The sequence below is a fragment of the Hylobates moloch genome, unplaced genomic scaffold, assembly GCF_009828535.3.
Source record: "Hylobates moloch isolate HMO894 unplaced genomic scaffold, HMol_V3 SCAFFOLD_9, whole genome shotgun sequence".
NCBI classification, from domain to species: Eukaryota; Metazoa; Chordata; class Mammalia; order Primates; family Hylobatidae; genus Hylobates; species Hylobates moloch.
The window spans coordinates 6,739,797-6,760,638 of NW_026652284.1; the positions used below are offsets into that span (position 1 = coordinate 6,739,797).

A 20,842-nucleotide genomic window follows, 5' to 3' on the forward strand; every position below is an offset into this window, starting at 1 on the left:
CTGGGTGGCCTGACAGTGGCCTGTGCGCCTCAGGGTGGCACCTGCAGGCACCCTCCTCCCTGGCTTTCTTGAGCACCTGATGGTGAAATGCCACCGTGCACGACAGAGTCTATAAATTTGCCTGCAGGTCTGGCATTTATGTTTGGCACCTTTGTAGAAATATTATTTCCCATTGCTACCCGGTTTTTATAATGTCAATATACTAAGATCTACCTCTCAGTATTACATTTTATACACAATGCTGCTTTCTTTATACCCTAGAGCACATGTGTTTTTCTAACTTAGCTTTCAAAAATAGTTGGTTTTCAAAGAGATGTCGCAGGAGACTTGCTGTTGGCAGTGAAATAAGTTTTTTTATTGTGGTCTGGAGCAAAATATGTGATAGAATCCTTAATTGAAGTTCACCTTTAACATTCAAGTTATATTTTTATTACAATTTGAAATCCATTGTGAGGGATCGTTATCTGCAGAGATTCATTTCCTTCAGGAAGTTTCTTCCTTGGTGATGTAATTTAAATTCAGGGAGCCAGGAAAAAACACCAGTGTCTCATATTTTGAACCACTGGCAGAAAAGGCTGCTGGTGTCAGTGCCCAGGAAACCGTAAAACAAAGCACTTTCTCTGTCTATGGATTGTCTTCCTGTTGTGTCCTCATCGGGGCATTCTGGGGCTTGTCTGAGCCTCTTAAGCAGCAGAATTCCCTAGAAGGCAAGGGCAGTGGCCGTCTGAACTGGCAGGCGGCATTAAAAGAGGACTGAACTCCTTCACTGTCTTTGTTTCTGACACCTCGCTTTGATCTCTTGGCCTCCTGATGCCTCTTCTTGCCTCTTCCTCCTAAGGACAGCTTTCCTTGTGTTCTCATTTTCCAAACAGCACATATCAGCGAACTGACAAAGCCTGTCTGCGTGCGTCTGCCTTGCGCCTTGGAGCAGAGACTTGAGGCTGCGGCCAGGCAGAAACAGGACTGCCGAGTGAGCGGTGGAGAAAAAGGGTTGTTCCTAATCAGTAGTCATCACTTCGTGGAGGATAATGGCAATTTAATTAATCGCCCAATGCCAGTGCTGAAGACACGGTTGCAGGAACATTGCTAGAATTTGAGGAAATTATTACAAATTGTGCATTCAACTCTTAGGATGAATACCAAATCCAGACATCATATGTTTTGACATACCTATTATTTATATGCAAATCTGGCTCCTCAAAGAGGATTTCCCAGGAGCCCATGGGGTTAGTTTTCCTGTAGGCTCAGAAAGTGTCCATTTGCCCAGCATGTCCCTCTGCTCTGGTATCCCAAGGAAGGTTGCCCAGTTAAGGCCGGGTCCAGTGGCTCACGCCTGTAATCCCAGCACTTTGGGAGGCTGAGGCAGGTGAATCACCTGAGGTCAGGAGTTTGAGACCAGCCTGAGCAACATGGAGAAACCCCGTCTCTACTAAAAATACGAAATTAGCCGGGCATGGTGGCACATGCCTGTAATCCCAGCTACTCTGGAGGCTGAGGCAGGAGAATCACTTGAACCTGGGAGATGGCGGTTGTGGTGAGCTGAGATCATGCCATTACACTGCAGCCTGGGCAACAAGAGTGAAACTCTGTCTCCAAAAAAAAAAAAAAAGAAAAGAAAAGAAAAAAGAAAAGAAGATTGCCCAGTTGGATCAGATTTCACCACTTCTGGCCACTCTTCCTCTTTAGGGCCTAGTTCCATCGGGTCTTAGTAAGACTCTGGCATAAATACAGCATTGGTAGAAATAGTTTGAAGAGTCTTTCTGGAGCCAAGATAACAAACAGTCCTCCCTTCTGATGCCAGGCAGGGTTAGGCACTTTGGGCTCTATGAAAACTACCTTGCCTGGTCCACCCAGCTGATCTGATCATTCTGGATTGCTAAGCAAAGCTGTCAGGGTGGCACATGCTTGTGAACAGCAGCAGCAGTGGCCACAGGACAATGAGAGCAGTGGCTAGTTGGAATTTCTTGAGCACTCACTCTGAGCCAGACTCTGTGCCAAGGGCTTTATCATAATGCCCTAAGGTCATGCAAGGATGGCAAAGATAAGCTGCTTTCTTTCTAAAGAAAGTGGTTAGGAAAATGTGCTCTGGAGTCAGACAGGCTGTATTAAGAGGTTCAACTGCAAGTGACCAAAAACATTGTAATAGCAGTGACTTAAATAAGACGGTTTGATTTTTCTACCTGGGAAACGATTGGTTAGAGGGTTGAGAACTGGCTGGGCAACTGGTTGCTCATTAGAGTCCCAGCCTCCTATAATGCAGTACCACTGTCCTCAATATATAGCCTTTACCTCATGGCACAAAATAGCTGCTTGAGTTCAAGCCATAGTGCCTGCATTCCAGCCAGCAGGAAAGGAGAGAAGAATAATGCTTTTGCCTGTATCCTACTGGCCAGAATGCAATTGCAGTCACATCTAACTACAGAGGAGGGTAGGAAATGTAGGCTTCACTCTGAGGGTCCACATGCCCAGCTAAATTTGGGAATTCTAATGCTTAAGGAAGAGAAAGCTGGGCAAAGGGAAACAGATAGCTATCTCTGCCATAGAGTTAGATGCAAAGTTAGTTGTTTTCCTTTGGTGAATTGGGATATGTCTTCTGGATATCATTTCCTTATCTATGAAATCAGGTAAATCTGGTACTTGGAGAGGATGTGTGCTAATTGCTCTGTGATGCTTAGTGTAGTACCAGATGTAAACATGGGCCAGAAGGATGGAAGGTGTTGCCATCATTCCCCAGGACAGGCCCTGGTTCTTCCATCTGAGGCCAGCCTCTAGTACTAGCTATGGGGAATTGGCAAGCCAATTAATGTATTCTACACTTCATAGTTTACATACTGTGCCACATTTGAATTCCATAATAAGCCAGTGTGATCGGTGTTCTTGCCCCCACTGTAGCAAGGCTGGCCCAAGGACTCAAACCCAGATCCCTCCAGTGTGAAATGCAGTGCTCTTTCATTTCTCCATATATTGATGAGCCCTCCTGCAGGCAAAAGAATAAAAGGACAACAATATTTGACATAAAACATTAAGTACATGCCTCTTTGTTGCAGTGATTTCTTAGCCTAGATACTTGCTTCCTAGATGATAGATAGATAGATAGATAGATAGATAGATAGATAGATAGATAGATGATAGATAGATAGATAGATAGATAGATAGATAGATAGATAGATAGATATTCCTATAGCCTCAAAGGTTGAGTCTAAGAAATTTTGAGAAAATGCTTTCCTTTTGCCAATGAATTCGTTTATTTATACAACCAGTATCTATTTACTGAGCAACTAGTATGTACCAGGCACTGTGCTAAACACTGGGAATATAATGATGAACAAAACCAGACCATCTCCATGCTTGTGTGGAGCTTAGCGTTCTATGTGGGAAGAAGTAAGATAATCACATGATCATAAAAATCAAGGGCGTGCTTGCCTGGAAGTTGTACACTGAGACCACGTGGAGACTGTGGGTCCTAACCCTGCAGGGCTTCCTACGTCATCAACACACTAAGATCTTTGCCACAGAAAAGGAAGAAAGAGGGCCAGGACGGACGTTGTTGCCAAATATAAATAGTGAGAAAAGCATTTTATATTCCCTAAGGCTCCTTGACACCCACTGAACATTTCTCCATGCACTTACTCAGATGCCTAATTATTCATTTACTCCTTCTCACTCATCTAACATGTGTAGTAGAGCAATCTGGAATACAGACTCCGGTGCCAGTTAGATTCAAACCGGTTAAAACCCTGGTCCTGTCTGCCTAGTAACTAACCTTGGACAAATTAGGCTAACTTCTATGTGCCTCAGTCTTCTCATCTATAAAAATGGGCATAGGGTATCTACTTCATAGGGTTGTTGAGAGCATTAAAATGCGTTACTACATATAACGCACTTAGAGCAACATATGGCACAGAGTGAGCTCCTTGTACATGCTAGCTCAGGATGATGGTGGTGAGATGATGGTGGTGATCATGGTCGTGATGATGGCGCTGCTGCTACTGTTGATGCTGTCGAACAAGATGATGGTGATGGTGGTGGTGGTGCTGGTGCTGCTGATGTTGTTGAAGATGATAAGAATGATGATGAGGAGGAGGAGGATGAGGATGATGGTGATGATGATAATTTTGATAAGGAGGATGAGGGTGATGAGGATGATGATCGTGGAGGATTCTTGAGTCCCCACCATGTGCCAATGACACCCTCGGTGCGGGTATGCAGAAAAGAACAGAGAATCTGCCCCCATTTTTCCAGTATAGTGGGAGCAAAGTCCAAAGGTGACCACAGAGCCCCATACACGTAATGGAGCAAAGAAGGGCATGGAACTCCCTCCCCACTGAAACACAGGGCGGGACTGGGCTGCCACGCCCTGCTTCAACTCCCAATGCTAGATCCACCCTGGGAAAGAAAAGGTGGCAGGGAAAGCTGTGGCTTCTCTTGCAGGAAACACCATGGGAAGGCTTCTGTGCCAGGGATGTGGGAAAAGGGGGAATGGAGCGAAAGATGGCTGTTGGCTCCATTCTGAAAGCACCACCTGCAGCACAATTTGTACTTACTGCTTCTGCCAGAGGTTTGAAAGTGGCCGCAGCTTCACAGTGGCTCAGTGGCTTGGTTCCAGTCCAACTTTCCGGGGCAGCTGGCCTGGTGCAGGAAAGGAGAGCAAGCTGGCCAGGGCCCTGTAAGGCTGCAGACATCACCTGGACACTAATCCCGCGTGCCTGGGTAGCTTCTTCATGTCCACTGCCCTGTGGGCCCTATAATGTGTGTGATGATTGATATGAGTCAATGTGTGGGCCTTGGAGAGCCTTTTGTGAATCCATGGCTAATTTTTTGGTGAACAAGTAGATCAAATGCTTGATATTTCCCTTTGTGTTACTCAAAATTAAAAGAAGTTTGTACCTATCAAAGCAGCAAGGGCACGCATTAGATAAATCAATCTTTGCCATTTTGTCACTCTTAATTTTTTGTTAATTTAATTAGAATAGAGATAGTCAAGTCTAGGTGTGCTAAATCACAGACCATAAAATTCTGTAAATCACTTCAGCATGTGACTGGGTGTGCGTGTGGTTGCTAATTAGGAGGGGCAGAGCTGCGGCTTTGGAGATGAGCTCCTGGCAAGGACCCTGGGTTGGCAAGGAGTGGAAAGACTCCGGGGACATGTGTGACTACCTCTTGGGCCACTGAAGCCTCTGCCTCCCTGTACCCATCAGTGCCACTGCCCAGGGATGGTTCAGCCAGGCGAGGGTGGGGATGGGCCCAGGACTCACAGCCTCTCCTTTCCTGTGTGAGCTCCCAGGATAGGACATCTCTGCGGGAGGCAGTACTGTACCAGCTGGAAGTTGGACCACCCAGCTTCAGCAGAACAGCCCTCCTATTGCCCCATGCCCATCCTGCTTGCCTGTTCACTAGTTTTTTTTTTTTTTTTTTTTTTTTTGAGACAGAGTCTCGCTCTGTCGCCCAGGCTAGAGTGCAGTGGCGCCATCTCGGCTCACTGCAACCTCCGCCTCCCAGGTTCAAGCGATTCTCCTGCCTCAGCCTCCTGAGTAGCAGGGACTACAGGCACATGCCACCACTCCCGGCTAATTTTTTGTATTTTTAGTAGAGACGAGGTTTCACCGTGTTAGCCAGGAGCCTGTTCACTATTAACAGGACACTTGATTTTGCCAGCCAAACCACTGCAGCAATATTTCCAGAACAAATAAAGCTGCTTAGACATTTGCTTTTGGCGTTTTATGTTTCAACTTGAATCTGTTGATTTCGGCCTTGCTGTTTGAATAGCGTCTCTGCAGGTTTGTTCTGGGCACTTACATTTCCAAATGTGCAAGTACTGGGCTCGCGGGCCAGTGTTTGAAGTGAGGGGAGCCAGACAGGCCAGGGAAGGGCTCTTAGAGGCCACTCCTCACTACCAGGGAGAGCCTAGGGGAAAGAGTGCTGCCCGGAGAGCAGCAAACACCAGGAAAAAATGAGGCTGCAGAAGCCAGGCCAGCCCTGAGGCCTGTTGGAGACATCTCTACAGCATGCTCCACCCAGCACGATGCTCCCTGCTTTCCAAAGTGATTCTGGGGTGCCCTCTCCCCAGCACTTTCTCCCAAAGCTCAGCTCTCACCACCCACTGCTAGCCACTCTCTTCCACATTTGGCCTCCCAGCACTGGGCGCCTCTGATGGTCTGATTGAAGTCCCAGGCCCTCACTGGCCATTCGGCTGTGTCCAGTGCGGTTCTGAGCTTCATTCCACATGCAGGAGCCTCACTCACTCCCTCCTTCTGTGCTGTGAGGGTCTCTGGGTGCCTAGGTGTTGCTCGTGCCTCCCTCATGCTAAGGGTGCTGCAGAAGCCCACCCTGGCTCCTCCAGGCTCCTCCGCTCCCCCTGAGGATGAAAGGCATTGGCCCCCCCCAAGGAAGTCTGGCTTCACAGGGACCATTGTCAGGCAGAGACACATGTGCACAGCCCCAGCCCGCTGGAAGGCCATCTGTTGTCAGAAAGGTTGCGTTTTGAGCCCGTCTTTCCATCTGGGACAAGTTTGTACTGAACTGGCCACATTTGTGCTAAAGACACGGTTTGTAGTCAGCTTCACAGGCCCAAGAGGTAGAGCTCAGTTAGCGTCCTGTGCAGAGTCCCCATGATGCCCTGACTCATCATGAGCAGCCGCCGTCACCCAGCTGAGCTGTATGGTGAGAGAGAAATGCAGTGTCTGGGAGACTTGGGACCTCTGGGAGGCTGCAGCCACTCAGTCATCCCTGCCAAGGATGGTGGGACAATGGCAGTGTCAACCTTGCCAAGGGGCTGGGTTTCCAGCCATGGCTGGGCCCTCAGCCTGCTCGGTGGAGCATTTCATTTCCCACCACACGGTGGATGTTCTTGGCCTTCTCTCTCCAACTAACATCTGCAAAGGCCTCCTATGCAGCGATGCCTCCCTTCCTCCTAAGAAGGCCGTGCACCTTGACGATGGGCAGATGGGGTTGGAGGCCCAGCCCTCCCTTCCCAGCATGTGACCTGCTGCAAGTTACTTGATCCCCACCAGCCTCCACCTGCTCCTTGGTAAAACACAAGTGGCAACAGCCCCTGTTTCCCAAGGCTAAGAAGTCAGTAGGAAAATGCATAAAAAATACTTTCCCAGGTCACTTGGCTCCTTCCTCCCCTCCTGACACCCATACTGGCCACTGAATCTGTTCTGAGAAGTCCCTGTCGCCAATTTGAGGACTTTGGTTCCGTCTCACGGCAGTCTCTGCCGGCGACGTTCAGTGCTGCTGCCTGCTGCTGCCGGGAGGCTCTTGTTGCCATGGTTTCCATGATGCTACATCTCCGGTCCCTCTTACGTTCCTAACTGTTTGGTTCCCAATCTTCTTTGCTGGCTTGCCCTGAAAGTCAGCAGCCCCTGGAACCCTGCCCTTGTCTTCCTTCTCTTCCTGGGCTCTCCATAGTCTGTCCCTGGGTGGAACTCACCCATTCCCTCCAACGGGAGACTTCTCTCCCACAAATCCGTTCCTCCAGACTGGGCTCCTTCCCTTGTGTGTGCTGTTGACCCCTCTCATTGAACAGGCTTGGACCCTACCTTGCTTCCTCCCATCCACCAAACACCTCTTCACCACCATCTCCACCACCCAGTGACTAGCTTCTGTCTCCCACCGTCATGGCACTATCACTAGCCACACAGCTGCCCCAACCAGGAGACCTCACAATCCTAGTTTCTGCTCGCCCTTCACTTCCCAAATCCAATCCCTTATTAAGAAATTCCCATTCTCTTCTCCCATCTGTTCTCTGTGTCTGTCCAGGCCAGGCCGTGGGGTCTCTGAGCTTCACGGCTGCAGCTGACCCTGCCAGCAGGCAGGGTCCCAGCTGCCCTAGACCCCAGCCACTGTCCCGCCAGGGTCCCAGCCTGAGACTCCCCCAGCCCAGGTGCCTCCTGGGGCCTCTTGTGCTTCTCTGTTCTTAAAGCTAGAGGCAGGTTAGCATCAACTAACACACACAGAGAAAAAGCTGCAAAATAGGTTTTAAAATGTGCACGGTGTAAAAATGATAGTGGGGGTTTGGACACAGATGGGTAGGAGGTTACGACAGGGAAAGAATTTTGCTTAATCTTGGAATGAAAAATACTCTGATCCTGGCAGAGTCCAGTCAGAAGGAATTTCCAGCGAGATCTGTCTTCTTGCCACGTCGTCTGCAACACAATTGATCTTTGCTTTGATTGCTTTCGCCTCCCTCCCCCTCACTTGGCTTTTTGCAGATAATGTACAGAAAGCCCCTTTTTGTTGTTGGAGCAGTTTACTGGGGGAGGCCTTCAGAATCAACATCCAGCTCTCCCAGTGTGGCCTCCCCCTTCTCCTGCCAAGTCAGAGATGGGCTTTCTTTGTGACTTGACATCTTGGAGGGCCTTGGGTTCTCATCTGAGCCCTGTCACTAGCCTTGGGTGGATGATCACTCTAAGGACCAATTTCCTTTTTCATCTGGAAAATGGGGATAGTAGTCCCTTTCTCCGGGGGTCATTGTGAGAATTAAGTGAAATGACACAGAGCTTTAATGGATGGTGCTGCGTCTGTTGTCATGGCCACTGTGGATGTGAGCGGCAGAGCTGCAAACACGCCTTGCTCCTCTGAGGTCAGCCCACGCCGGCCGCCCTCGGGTGCCAGCCAGGCCGTTGTGCTGCAGGGAAGGGAGGAGAGGAGCCTCTCTTCTGGGTGAGCCAGACAAAAAGGAACCTCCTGTGGCATTTGTCCCAGCGTCCTCTGACCGTGAGCCTTCCGATGTGCCTGGCTGGTATGAACAGAAACGTGGATCCAACCCACACTCCTTGCTGATTTCAAACATCCCTGTGCATCGGATGGGACGTGGTTAACAGCCCGTCTTCCTGGAAGGAAATGTTCAGGGAGGACTGGTGTTGGGAAGCTGGAGGGGAGGCGGCCCGGCCTTGGAGCCCAGCCCTGTTGGTGTTGCTCTCTTTGGCCCTGGTGAACATCCTGGCCTTGGGCTCCTGAGTCCAGGGGGCCTGGCCGGCAGCCTGCCTTCCTGAGGCCTAAGCCCCTGGTTCTGACTGCTGATGCGCCTCCTGGGAGCGCTCCTGCCCATCTCCGCTTGGAGTCACCGGGAACTGAGTTGCTGGTTCTGCTGGCAGCTCCCATCCTGTCCCATGGGGGGCTCAGACATGGAGACCAGTGCTGGAAGGCCCTGAGGCCTCTGAGCCCTCCAGCCGGAGCCAGGGTGTGCCCAATGCATGCACTGCTGTCTCTGCCTGGGCTGGTCTCCCCACCAGACTGAGCTTCCTGCCAGACTGGGGCAGGGCCCTAACACTCTGTTGTTACACTCTCCATCCCCGTGCCGTTCAGAGCCTCCCAGCACTGAGTAGGCACTGCACAGTGAGAGGGAAGGGGAGGAGGAAGGGAGTCTGGCTCTGTGCCTGTCCCCGGCTGCCTGGCTCTGACTGTCAGAGTCACTCTGCAGCAGCACAGAGCGTGTCTGCTGGGTGCTGTGAGACGACCCTGGAGAGGTCCTCCCACCCCCAGCTGTCTCTTCTCTAGCCTGTTGCCCCGAGCTCCATCCCTCCTAACCCTACCCCTTGGCCAGGTCCCTCGGCTCTGGGCTCGGCAGGAGCCTCTTTCCCCCGTGGGCTCGGTCGGTGCTCCCCCTGCAGCCCTGCTGGGTCTCCCTAGAGCTCACCACCCAGACTCGGCCTGTGTGGGCACTGGAGTTCTTGATGTCACACACGTCAGCGTGTCCCCTTAGCACTGTGTGAACACGACCCTGTCCCGTGGCCAGCCTGGGAGATGGCAAAAAAGAATGGAGTGGCTCCCTGGCAGGAAGTGCAGGAAGGCAGGGGCACAGGCCCATTGCAGCACCCCTGCCAGCACAGGCCAGCTTCTCCGCTGATTTGCCCTTGACTGTTCCCTTAGAAACAGACATGAGTGGCCACAGGCTGAACGAGGCTCCGTGGAGAGAAGTAGGGGCAGGTGGTGGGTGGGTAATTTATCTTACTTACTGTAGGGTGTGGGGGTGGAAAGCCAGGGCTGAAAATCTTGCTTCTCTAGGAGGTGGCTAAAGGCCTTCACAGTGGTCTGGACAGGAAAGGGTGGAGTCCAAGGACAGGGTCCTCAGATGAGTGCGGTGAGGCTGAGGGAGGAGGGACCCAGGCAAGGGAATCTTGGAGGAGAAGGCAGGACAGTTAGCCCAGACCGGGGTGGCCAGGGCAGGCTCTGTGAGGCTGCAGTTGGGGGTCCTGTGGCTGCAGAGAGGTTTGCTTTCCAAGTCAGGGCCACAGGTTTCCCTGGGATGCTATTTGTGTCCCCCGCCTTCCATTGTGATGCTGCACAATAACTTTTATAGCCTGGCCTGGTGCCTGGCCTGCAGCCCCGAATCACTGACTCATCTTTACCTGCCGCTTCCCTGCGGGACGGCTCTGGGTGCAGGAGCCAAGAGCCCGGGCGACCGCGCAGGGCTGGTTCCTTCGCACTTCTGCCCAGTCACTTCCCCACCCTCTGAGGACCCTGGAGAAATTCAGCCAGGGCCTGGGCCTCTAGGAGCTACCAAGCCTCCCTCTCTTAAGCAAAGCGAGCTCAGGGTTCACAGGGCCAGAGCAAGAGGGTGACACAAGCCGCCCAGGGTGCCCGCCTCCTCTAAGCATCTGACACGGCTCAGGGACCTGCTGTCCTCAGGCTCATTCCAGGTGGGTGCCTTGGCTCTGGGCCTCAGGCCAGCCTCCCCTCAGAGCTCCATCTGGACCCTTGTGATGGATGCCATTACTTGTCTGACATGTCCCCAAGGGAGCCTGTAGATCCCACTGCCAATGCCAGTACCAGTGCACGGCCCAGGACTGGCCCCGCTGCTTGCTACTCCTGAGCCCTTGCAAGTGAGTTCTCCTCTCTGGGCCTCACTATCCTCCTGTCTACAACAGGGTTGCTAATAGTGCCTATGGCAGTAGAGTTGCTGTTCAGACACCCAGGCTGTGAAAAGTTCCTGGAAGGGGCCCCACCCTACAGAAAGCACTCAGTACCAAAGAAAGCCTCATGGGTGCAAATGAATCTGCTCCACTCTGCAAAGAAAAAGAGCACCTCTCCCCCACATGCATTCCTACAGGGCTTGCAGCCCCGGTGCCCTCGCTGGCTGCCATTGTGAGCCTATGCTCTGCACTGCCCGCCAGGTGTGCCGGGGTGGTGTGACTCCACAGCAAGCACTGGAGGCCTGGACTTGTTTAGCCATTTCTCTCAAGATGGCCATTTCTGCACTTTCATGAGAAGGAGGTCTCGCCTCTGTTGGAGTGGCTGAGTGGTGCATCCAGCTGGTTCCTGGGACTGGGGACAGGTTTTAGTGCTCTGAGAGTCTGGATTTTTTTTTTTACGGAGTTTTGCTCTTGTTGCCCAGGCTGCAGTGCAATGATGTGATCTCGGCTCACCGCAACCCCTGCCTGCCAGGTTCAAGCAATTCTCCTGCCTCAGCCTCCCGAGTAGCTGGGATTACAAGCATGTGCCACCATGCTGGGCTAATTTTGTATTTTTAGTAGAGACGGGGTTTCTGCATGTTGGTCAGGCTAGTCTCCAATTCCTGACCTCAGGTGATCTGCCCACCTCGGCCTCCCAAAGTGCTGGGATTACAGGCATGAGCCACCACAACTGGCTGTATCTGGATGTTTTATGCATCCCTTTACACAGTGTGTGTGTTGGGTAGTTTTGTGTGTGTGTGTGTGTGTGTGTGTACATCTTCAGCTGATTCTTCAAAGTCTGTGGGTTTTATTGTCATCCCCTTTTTATAGATTAGGAAGCTGCTGCTCAGATGGATTAAATCACTTGGCCCAGGTCATATGGCTAAGGGGCGCTTGGTGTCCCGCAGTTCTGGAGATACAATTAACATAAGGTAAAATTCCAACTTTGTGTGGCCATTCTGAAAGCTTTGGCAAATATATGTGGTTTCCATCAGCTTGGTCCATGATCACTACCACAATCAAGATGGAGACGGTTTCCATCAGCTCAAAAACTCCCTGCACCTCTTTGTCAGATAAGCTGCTCCGTGTACTTCAGCCTCTGGGAATGGATGGCCTGTTTTCAGTCCCTATAGCTTTGCCTTTTCCAGAATGTCATATAAATGAAATCATACAAGATGTGGTCTTTTGAGTCTGGCTTCTTTCGCCAGACATAATGATCCTGAGATTTATCCATGTGGTTGCATGTATCAGTACTTCCTTCCTTTTTATGAGGAAGTGGTGTTCCACAGTGTGGATATACAGCAATTTGTTTAACCATTCACCTGTTGAAGGATGTCTGGGCTGTTTCCAGTTGACATTACATGTGAAGGACTCTAAACATTTGCGTACAGGTTTTGGTGTCATCATACATTTTTATTTCTCTTGGGAAAATATATAGAGGTAAGATTGCCAGGTCGTATAGTAAATCTGTTTAACTTGATGAGAAACTACCCAACTGTGTTCCAAAGAGACTACTACTTTGCATTCCCATCAGGAATATATAAGTTTTAGTTGGCTGGGCACTGTGGCTCATGCCTGTAATTCTGACACTTTGGGAGTCCAAGGTGAGAGGATTGCTTGAGGCCAGGAGTTTGAGACCCTCCAAACCTCAACATGGTGAGACCCCCATCTTTTTTTTTTTTTTTTTTTTTGAGACAGAGTTTTGCTCTTGTTACCCAGGCTGGAGCTCAGTGGTGCAATCTCAGCTCACCGCAACCTCCACTTCCTGGGTTCAAGTGATTCTCCTGCCTCAGCCTCAGGAGTAGCTGGGATTACAGGCATGTGCCACCACACCCAGCTAATTTTATATTTTTAGTAGAGTCCGGGTTTCTCCACATTGGTCAGGCTGGTCCTGAACTCCCAACCTCAGGTGATGCGCCTGCCTCGGCCTCCCAAAGTGCTGGGATTATAGGTGTGAGCCACGGCGCCCGGCTGAGATCCCCATCTTTATAATTTTTTTTTAAAATTAGCCGGAGGCTGGGCGCAATGGCTCATGCCTGTGATTCTAGCACTTTGGGAGGCCAAAGTGGGTGGATTGCCTGAGCTCAGGAGTTCGAGACCAGCCTGGGCAACATGGCGAAACCCGTATCTACTAAAAATATAAAAAATTAGCTGGGTGTGGTGGCAGGCACCTGTAGTCCCAGCTACTTGGGAGGCTGAGGCATGAGAATTGCTTGAACCTGGGAGGCAGAGGTTGCAGTGAGCCGAGATCGCGCCACTGAGCTCCAGCCTGGGCGACAGATACTCTGTCTCGATCAATCAATCAATCAATCAATCAATAAGCTGAGTGTGGTGGTTGGTGCACACCTGTAGTCCCAGCTACTTGGGAGGCTGAGGCAAGAGGATCATTTGAGGTCAGGAGTTCAAAGCTGCAGTGAGCTATGATCGCGCCACTGCATTCAGCCTAGATGACAGAGTGATACTATATCTCTTAAAAAAAAAAAGTGTCAGTTGCTCCACATCCTTGCCAGCATTTAGTATTGTTGTTTTTAAAGCTATTCTAATAGGTACATAGTATTTCATCAAGATTTTGGTTTCCATTTCCCTCATGACTGATGTTTTTTCACGTACTTGCTTATATGCCATCTGTATATTTACTTGAGTGGGGTGTCCAAATTTCTGTGGTCTGTTTTTCATTTTTGTTTTGTTTTGTTTTTGAGGCAGGGTCTTATTCTGTTGTCCAGGCTAGAGCGCAGTTGTGTGACCACCAGCTCACTGCAGCCTTGACCTCCTGGGCTCAAGCAATCCTCTAGTCTCAGCCTTTCGAGTAGTTGAGACCACAGGCATGCACCACCACACCCAGCTAATTTATTTATTTATTTTTTCTTTTTTTTTGTAGAGATAGGGTCTCCCTATGTTCCCAGGCTGGTCTCCAACTCCTGGGCTAAAGTGATCCTCCTGTCCCAGCCTTGTTTGTTTTTTCTTTTTTTTTTTGTCTTTCACATTTAATTGACACAGGATAATTATACATGTTTATGGGATACAGTGCAATGTTTTGACACATGTATACATTGTGTAATGATCAAATCACAGTATTTAGCATATTCGGCACCTCACACATATACCATTTCTTTGAGGTAAAAACATTTAAAATCCTCTCTTTTAGCTATTTCAAAATATAGAATACAATATTGTTAACCATAGTCTCCCTAGTATGCTATCAAACACTAGAAATTATTCCTTTTATCTAACTGTTTTTTTATACTCACTAACCAACCCCTCTTCACCCTCCCTGTCCAGGTTCTGGTAACCACTATTCTACTCTTTATGTCTATGAGATCAACTTCTTAAGATTTCACATATGGATGAGATCATGCAGTATTGGTCTTTCTGTGCCAGGCTTATTTCACTTAACAAAATGTCCTCTAGGTAGGTTCGTCCATGTTGCTACAAACGGCAGGATTTCATTCTTTTTTATGACTGAAGAGTATTCCATTGTGTATATGTACCACATTTTCTTTATACATTCATCTGCTGATGAACACTTAGGCTGATTCTATATCTTGGCTATTGTGAATAGTGCTGCAATAAACACCGAGTGCAGATATAATGATTTCGTCTGCTTTGGATATATATATTCAGTAGTAGGATTGCTGAATCATATGGTAGTTCTATTTTTAATTTTTTGAGGAACTTCCAAAATGTTTTCCATAATGGCTGTACTAATTTACATTCCTACCAACAGTGTATGAGATTCCCCCTTTCTCCACATTTATGCCAGCTTTTGTTATTTTTTGCCTCTTTGATTAGCCATTCTAATTGGGGCAAGGTGATATCTCATTGTGGTTTTGACTTGCGTTTCCCTGATGATTAGTGATGTTGAGCATTTTTAAAATGTACTTGTTGACCATTTGTATGCTGTCTTTTGAGAAATGTCTATTCAGGTTTTTTGCCCACTTTTTAATCAGATTATTTGTTTTCTTGCTACTGAGTTGTTTGAATTCCTTATACATTCTGGATATTAAGCCCTTGTCAGATACACAGTTTGCAAATATTTTCTCCTATTCTGCAACTTGTCTTTTCACTCTGTTTATTGTTTCCTTTGCTGTGCAGAAGCTTTTTAAATTTGATGTAATCCCATTTGTCTATTGTTCCTTTTGTTGCCTATGCTTTTGAGGTATTATTTTAAAAAAATCCTTACCCAGACCAATATCATGAAGCATTTCCCCTATATTTTCTTGTAGTGGTTCTGTGTGTGTGTGTGTATGTGTGTGTGTGTGTATGTGTGTGTGTGTGTGTGTGTGGTGTTTCTTTTTTCTTTTTTTTTTTCTGAAATGGAGTTTCACTCTTCTTGACCAGGCTGCAATGCAGTGGTGCAATCTCAGCTCACTGCAACCTCTGCCTCCTGGGTTCAAGCTATTCTTCTGCCTCAGCATCCTAAGTAGCCAGGAATAGAGGTGTCCGCCACCACGCCTGGTTAATTTTTGTATTTTTGGTAGAGACAGGGTTTCACCATGTTGTCCAGGCTGGTCTCGAACTCCTGACCTCGGGTGATCCACCCGCCTCAGCTTCCCCAAGTGCTGGGATTACAGGCGTGAGCCACCGCACCTGGCCTCTTCTAGTAGTTTTATTGTTTCAGTTCTTACACATAAGAACATTTAATCCATTTTTGAGTTTTTTTAATATGGTGAGAGATAAGGCTCTAATTTCATTCTTATGCATGTAGATGTCCAGTTTTCCCAGCAAAACTTATTGAAAAGTCTGCCCTTTCCCCAATGTGTGTTATTGGTGCCTTTGTTGAAAATTGGTTGCCTGTAAGTACAGATTTATTTCTGTGTTCTCTATTCTGTTCCATTGGTCTATATGTCTATGTTTATGGTAGTGCCATGCTGTTTTGGTTATTATAGCTTTGTAGTATATTTTGAAGGTAGGTAATGTGATGGCCCCTCTGGCTTTGTTCATTTTACTCAAAATTGATTTCACTATTCAGTCTTTTATGGTTCCATATGAATTTCCTGATTGTTTTATCTGTTTCTATGAACAATGTTATTGGTATTTTGATACAGGTTGCATCGAACCTGTAGATTGATTTGGGTAATGTGAACATCTTAACAATATCAATTCTTCCAATCCATGAATATGGGATATCTTTTCATTTATTGGTGTCTTCTTCCATTTCTTATATCAATTTTTTTTATAGTTTTCATTGTAGAGTTTGGTGACCTCTTTGCTAAATTTATTACTAGGTACCTTAGTTTTTTGGTAGCTATGGTAAATGGGGTTGCTTTCTTGATTTCTTTCTCAGATAATTCACTATTGGCATATAAAAAATCCTCCTGATTTTTATTTCCTACAACTTTACTGAATTCATTTATTAGTTCTAATGGGTCTTTTTTGGTGGAGTCTTTAGGGTTTTCTTTATATAATATCATGTCATCTGTAAACAGGGATGTTATGATTTGGATATTTGACCCCTCCAAACTTCATATTGAAATTTGATATCCATTGTTGGAGATGGGACCTAATGGGAGGTGTTTGGGTCATGCAGGCAGATCCCTCATGAATGACTTGGTGTCATCCTCGCAGTAATGAGGGAATTCGTGCTCTATTAGTTCCCACAATCGCTTGTTCAAAAGAGCCTGGCACATTCCCTCACACCTCTCTCTTGCCTCCTCTCTCATCAAGTGATCTCTGCACACACTGGCTCTCTTTCCCCTTCCACCATGAGTGGAAAAAGCTTGAGGCCCTCACTAGATGCAGATGCTGACACTAAGCTTTTTGTACAGCCTGTAGAGCCATGAGCTAAATAAATCTCTTTTCTTTACAAGTTACCCAGCCTCAGGTATTCCTTTATAGCAATACAAATAGACTAAGCCAGGAACAATTTGAGTTTGTATTTTCCAACTTGGATGCCCTTTATTTCTTTCTCTTGCCTAATTGTGCTAGCTAAAACTTCCAGCACTATTTTGAATAAAAGTGGTAAAAGTGGGCATCATTGTCTTATTCCAGGTCTTAGAGGAAAAGCATTTAATTTTTTCCAGTTCAATATGATGTTAGCTGTGTGTCTGCCATATATGGCCTTTATTGTGTTGAGATACATTTCCTCTATATCTGATTTTTTAAGAGTTGTATGATGAAGGGATGTCAAATTTTATCAAATGCTTTTTCTGTGTCTACTGAAGTCATTATATAGTTTTTGTCTTTGATTATGTTAATGTGATGTGTCATGGTTATTGACTTGCATATGTTGAACCATCCTTGCATCCCTGGGATGAGTACCACTCGATCATGGTTAATGATCTCTTTAATGTACTATTGAATTCAGTTTGCTAGTATTTTGTTGAGGACTTTTGCATCTGTGTTCATCATGTAGATTGGCCTGCAGTTTTCTTTTTTTGTGTGAGCGTGTTCTTTTCTGGTTTTGGTATCAGGGTAACGCCAGCCTCACAGAATGAGTTTGGAAGAATTCCCTCTTAATTTTTTTGAATAGTTTGGAAAACATTGGTAATAGTTATTTAAATATTTGGTAGAACTCAGCAGTGAAGTCATCAGGTCCTGGACTTTTCTTTGATAGGAGATTTTATTATTAATTTAATCTCATTACTCATTATTCATTTGTTCCAATTTTCTATTTCTTCATAATTCAATTTTGTTAGGTTGTATGTGTTCAGGAATTTTTCCATTTCCTCTAAGTTTTCCAATTTGTTGCCATATAGTTGTTCATAATAGTCTCTTATGATCCTTTGTATTTCTGTGGCATCACTTGTAATGTTGCCTTTTCATCTCTGATTTTTTTTTTAATTTGGATTTTCTCTCTGTTCCTTAGGTAGTCTAGAGAACAGTTTGTTGATTATTTTGTATCAATATATCAACAAAACAAAGAAAACCAACCTTTATTTTGTTGATGTATTATATTGGGTTTTGGTCTCTATTTTGTTTATTCCTGCTCTCATCTCTATTTTTTATTTCTATCTACTAATTGTGGGTTTAGCTTGTTCTTGTTTTTCTAGTTCCTTGAAGCACGATGTTAGATTTTTTTATTTGAGATCTTTCTACTTTTTTGATGTAGGCATTTATTGCTATAAACTTCTCTCTTAGAACTTGTATTCCATAGGTTGTGGTATGTTATGTTTCCATTTTTAATTTGTCTCAAGAATTTTGTCATTGATCCATTGGTAATTCATGGGCATGTTGTTTAATTTTCATGTATTCATATGGCTTCCAAAGTTTCCCATGTTATTGATTTTTAGTTTTCCATTATGATCAGAAAAGATACATGATATTATTTTTATTTAAAAAAATTTGTTGAGACTTGTTTTGTTACCTAAGTAACATATGGCCTATCTTGGAGAAAGTGCCATGTGCTATAGAGAAGAATGTATATTCTGCAGCTGCTGGATAAAATGATCTGTAAATGTTTTTTAGGTCCATTTGATCTAGAGTTTAGTTTAAATACAATGTTTCTATGTTGATTTTCAGTCTGGATGATCTGTTCATTGCTGAATGTGGGGCTGGGTATTGGAGTCTCCTACTATTATTGTATTGCAATCTATCTCTTCCTTTAGAAGTTAGATATAATAATATTTATATATATATATATATTTGCTTAATATATCTGGGTGCCCCAATGTTGGGTGCATGTGTATTTATAATCATTATATCCTGTGATGAATTGACCACTTTATTATTATATAACAAGTGTCTTTTTCTCTTTTTACAGCTTTTGATTTAAAGTCTGTTTTATCTGATATAAGTATGGCTACTCCTGCACTCTTTTATTTTCCATTTGCATGGAATATCATTTTCCATCCCTTTACTTTCAGTTTATCCGTGTCCTTACAGGTGAACTGAGTCTCTTATAGACAGCACATAGTCAAGTTGTGTTTTCTTATCCATTCGGCCACTCTGTGTCTTTTACCTGGGAAACTTAATCCATTTACATTGAATTTATTCCATAAGTTGATGGAATAAATCCATCAATTTATTATTGATAGGTAAGGACTTACTCCTGCCATTTTTCAAGTGTTTTTCGGCTGTTTTGTACATCCTATGTTTCTTTCTTTCTCTCTTATTGTTTACCCTTGAGGTTTGGTGATTTTCTATAATAATAAGCTTTGATTCCTTTCTCTTTTTCATTTGTGTATCTGCTATAATTTTTTCCTTTGTAGTTACTATGGGGCTTACATTAACAATCTTGGAGTTATAGTATACTATTTTAAGCTGACAATAACTTATCTTTGGCTGCGTTTAAATATTCCAGACTTTTACCCTAACTGCCCCCCCATTTTTAATTTTGTTGCTTAATTTATATCTTTTTATATTTTATGTTCCTTAGCAACTTACTTTAGCATAGTTATTGTTGATCATTTTGACTTTTAACCTTCTGCTATAGTTTGGATATGTTTGTCCCTCAAACCTCATGTTGAAATTTGATCCCCAGTGATGGAAGTGGGACCTAATGGGAGGTGTTTGGATCATGGGGGTGGATCCTTCATGAAAGGTTTGGTTCTGTTCTCATGGTAATGAATGCGTTCTTGCTCTGTTAGTTCCTGTGAGAGTTCCCCCAAGAGCTCATTGTTTAAAATAGCCTGGCACCTTCTCTCTCTCTCTTGCATTTATTTATCACCAAGTGATCTTTGCACATGCCTGCTTCCGTTTTCCTTCCTGCCATGAGTGGAAGCAGCCTGTAGCCCTCACCAGAAGCAGATGGTGATGCCATGCTTCTAATACAGCCTGTAGAACCATGAGCTAAATAAATCTCTTTTCTTTATAAGCTACCCAGCCTCAGGTATTCCTTTATAGCAACACGAAAATGGACTAAGGCACCTTCATACTAGAGGTTTGAAAAAGTATGTACCATCATTACAGTAATGTAGTATTCTGAATTTGATAACAAATTTACCTGCACCAGTGAGATTATGCTTTCATATGTTTTCACAATAGTAATTATTGTTCTTTTACTTCTGGTTGAAGTACTCCCTCAAGTATTTCTTGTGAGGCTGGTCTAGTGGTGATGAATACCCTCAGCTTTGCTTGTCTGGGACAGAGTATTTCTCCTTCATCTCTGAAAGATAGTTTTGTTGGGCATAATATTCTAGGCTGGCAGGTTTTTTTTTCCTTTCAGCACTTTGAATATATTATCCCGTTCTCTCCTGGCCTACAGGGTTTGTGCTGAGAAATCTGCTGATAGTTTAATGGGGATTTTCTTATAATGACTTCATGCTTTTCTCTTGCACCTTTTAAAATTCTCTCTGTCTCTGACTTCTGACAGTTTAATTATAATGTTCCTTGGAGAGGACCTCTTTGGGTTTAACCTGTTTGAGGTCTTTTGAGCTTCATGGATCTAGATGTCCATATCTCTATCAAGACTTGGACAATTTTCAACTATTATTTTGTTAAATAAGATTTCTGTGACTTTTACCAACTGTTAGTCCTCTGAAAACCTCATAATGAAGTTATTTGTCAGCTTCATGGTGTCCCACATGTCCTATAAGCTTTCTTTACTCTTTTTGATTCTGTTTCCTCTTTCGTACTCTGGGTTATTTCAAAAGACCTGTCTTTAAGTTTAGAAATTCTTATTTCTACTTGATCTAGTCTGCTGCTGGTGTTCTCAATTACATTTTTAATTTTATTCATTGAATTCTTCAGCTGTAAGACTTTGTTTGGTTCTTTTTTTATACACATCTGTCTCTTTGCTGAATTTCTCATTCAGATCATGATTTGTTTTCCTGATTTCATTGAATTCTTTACCCATGTTTTCTTTTACCTCACTGAGTTCCCTTAAGATAATTATATTGAGTTTTTTCCAGGCAATTTGTAAATTTCTATTTCTTTGGGGTCAGTTAGTAGAGAGGTATTGTTTCTCTGATGGTGTCATATTTCTTTTTTTTTTTCATGTTTGTTGTGTTCCTGCATAGATATCTGTACATCTGGTGGAATGGTCACCTCTCCCAATTTTATAGGATGGC

General features: G+C 45.3%; 1 protein-coding gene and 1 long non-coding RNA gene across 17 annotated transcripts in view; one reads left to right on the forward strand and one right to left on the reverse strand.

Annotated features, from left to right (window-relative positions):
• CAMTA1 (calmodulin binding transcription activator 1) overlaps window positions 1-20,842 on the forward strand; it is a 975,709-nt gene that overhangs the window by 591,672 nt on the left and 363,195 nt on the right. The gene's annotated exons all lie outside the window — the stretch shown is intronic.
• Window positions 252-10,202, reverse strand: LOC116812863 (uncharacterized). 2 transcript variants are annotated; one of them, XR_009214839.1, is made up of 3 exons: window positions 9,960-10,202; window positions 2,833-2,977; window positions 252-1,086 (listed from the first exon to the last, which is right to left on the reverse strand). It is a non-coding gene; the product is annotated as an uncharacterized LOC116812863 (long non-coding RNA). The 2 variants fall into 2 exon arrangements; XR_009214840.1 differs by lacking the exon at window positions 9,960-10,202 and adding an exon at window positions 4,545-4,596.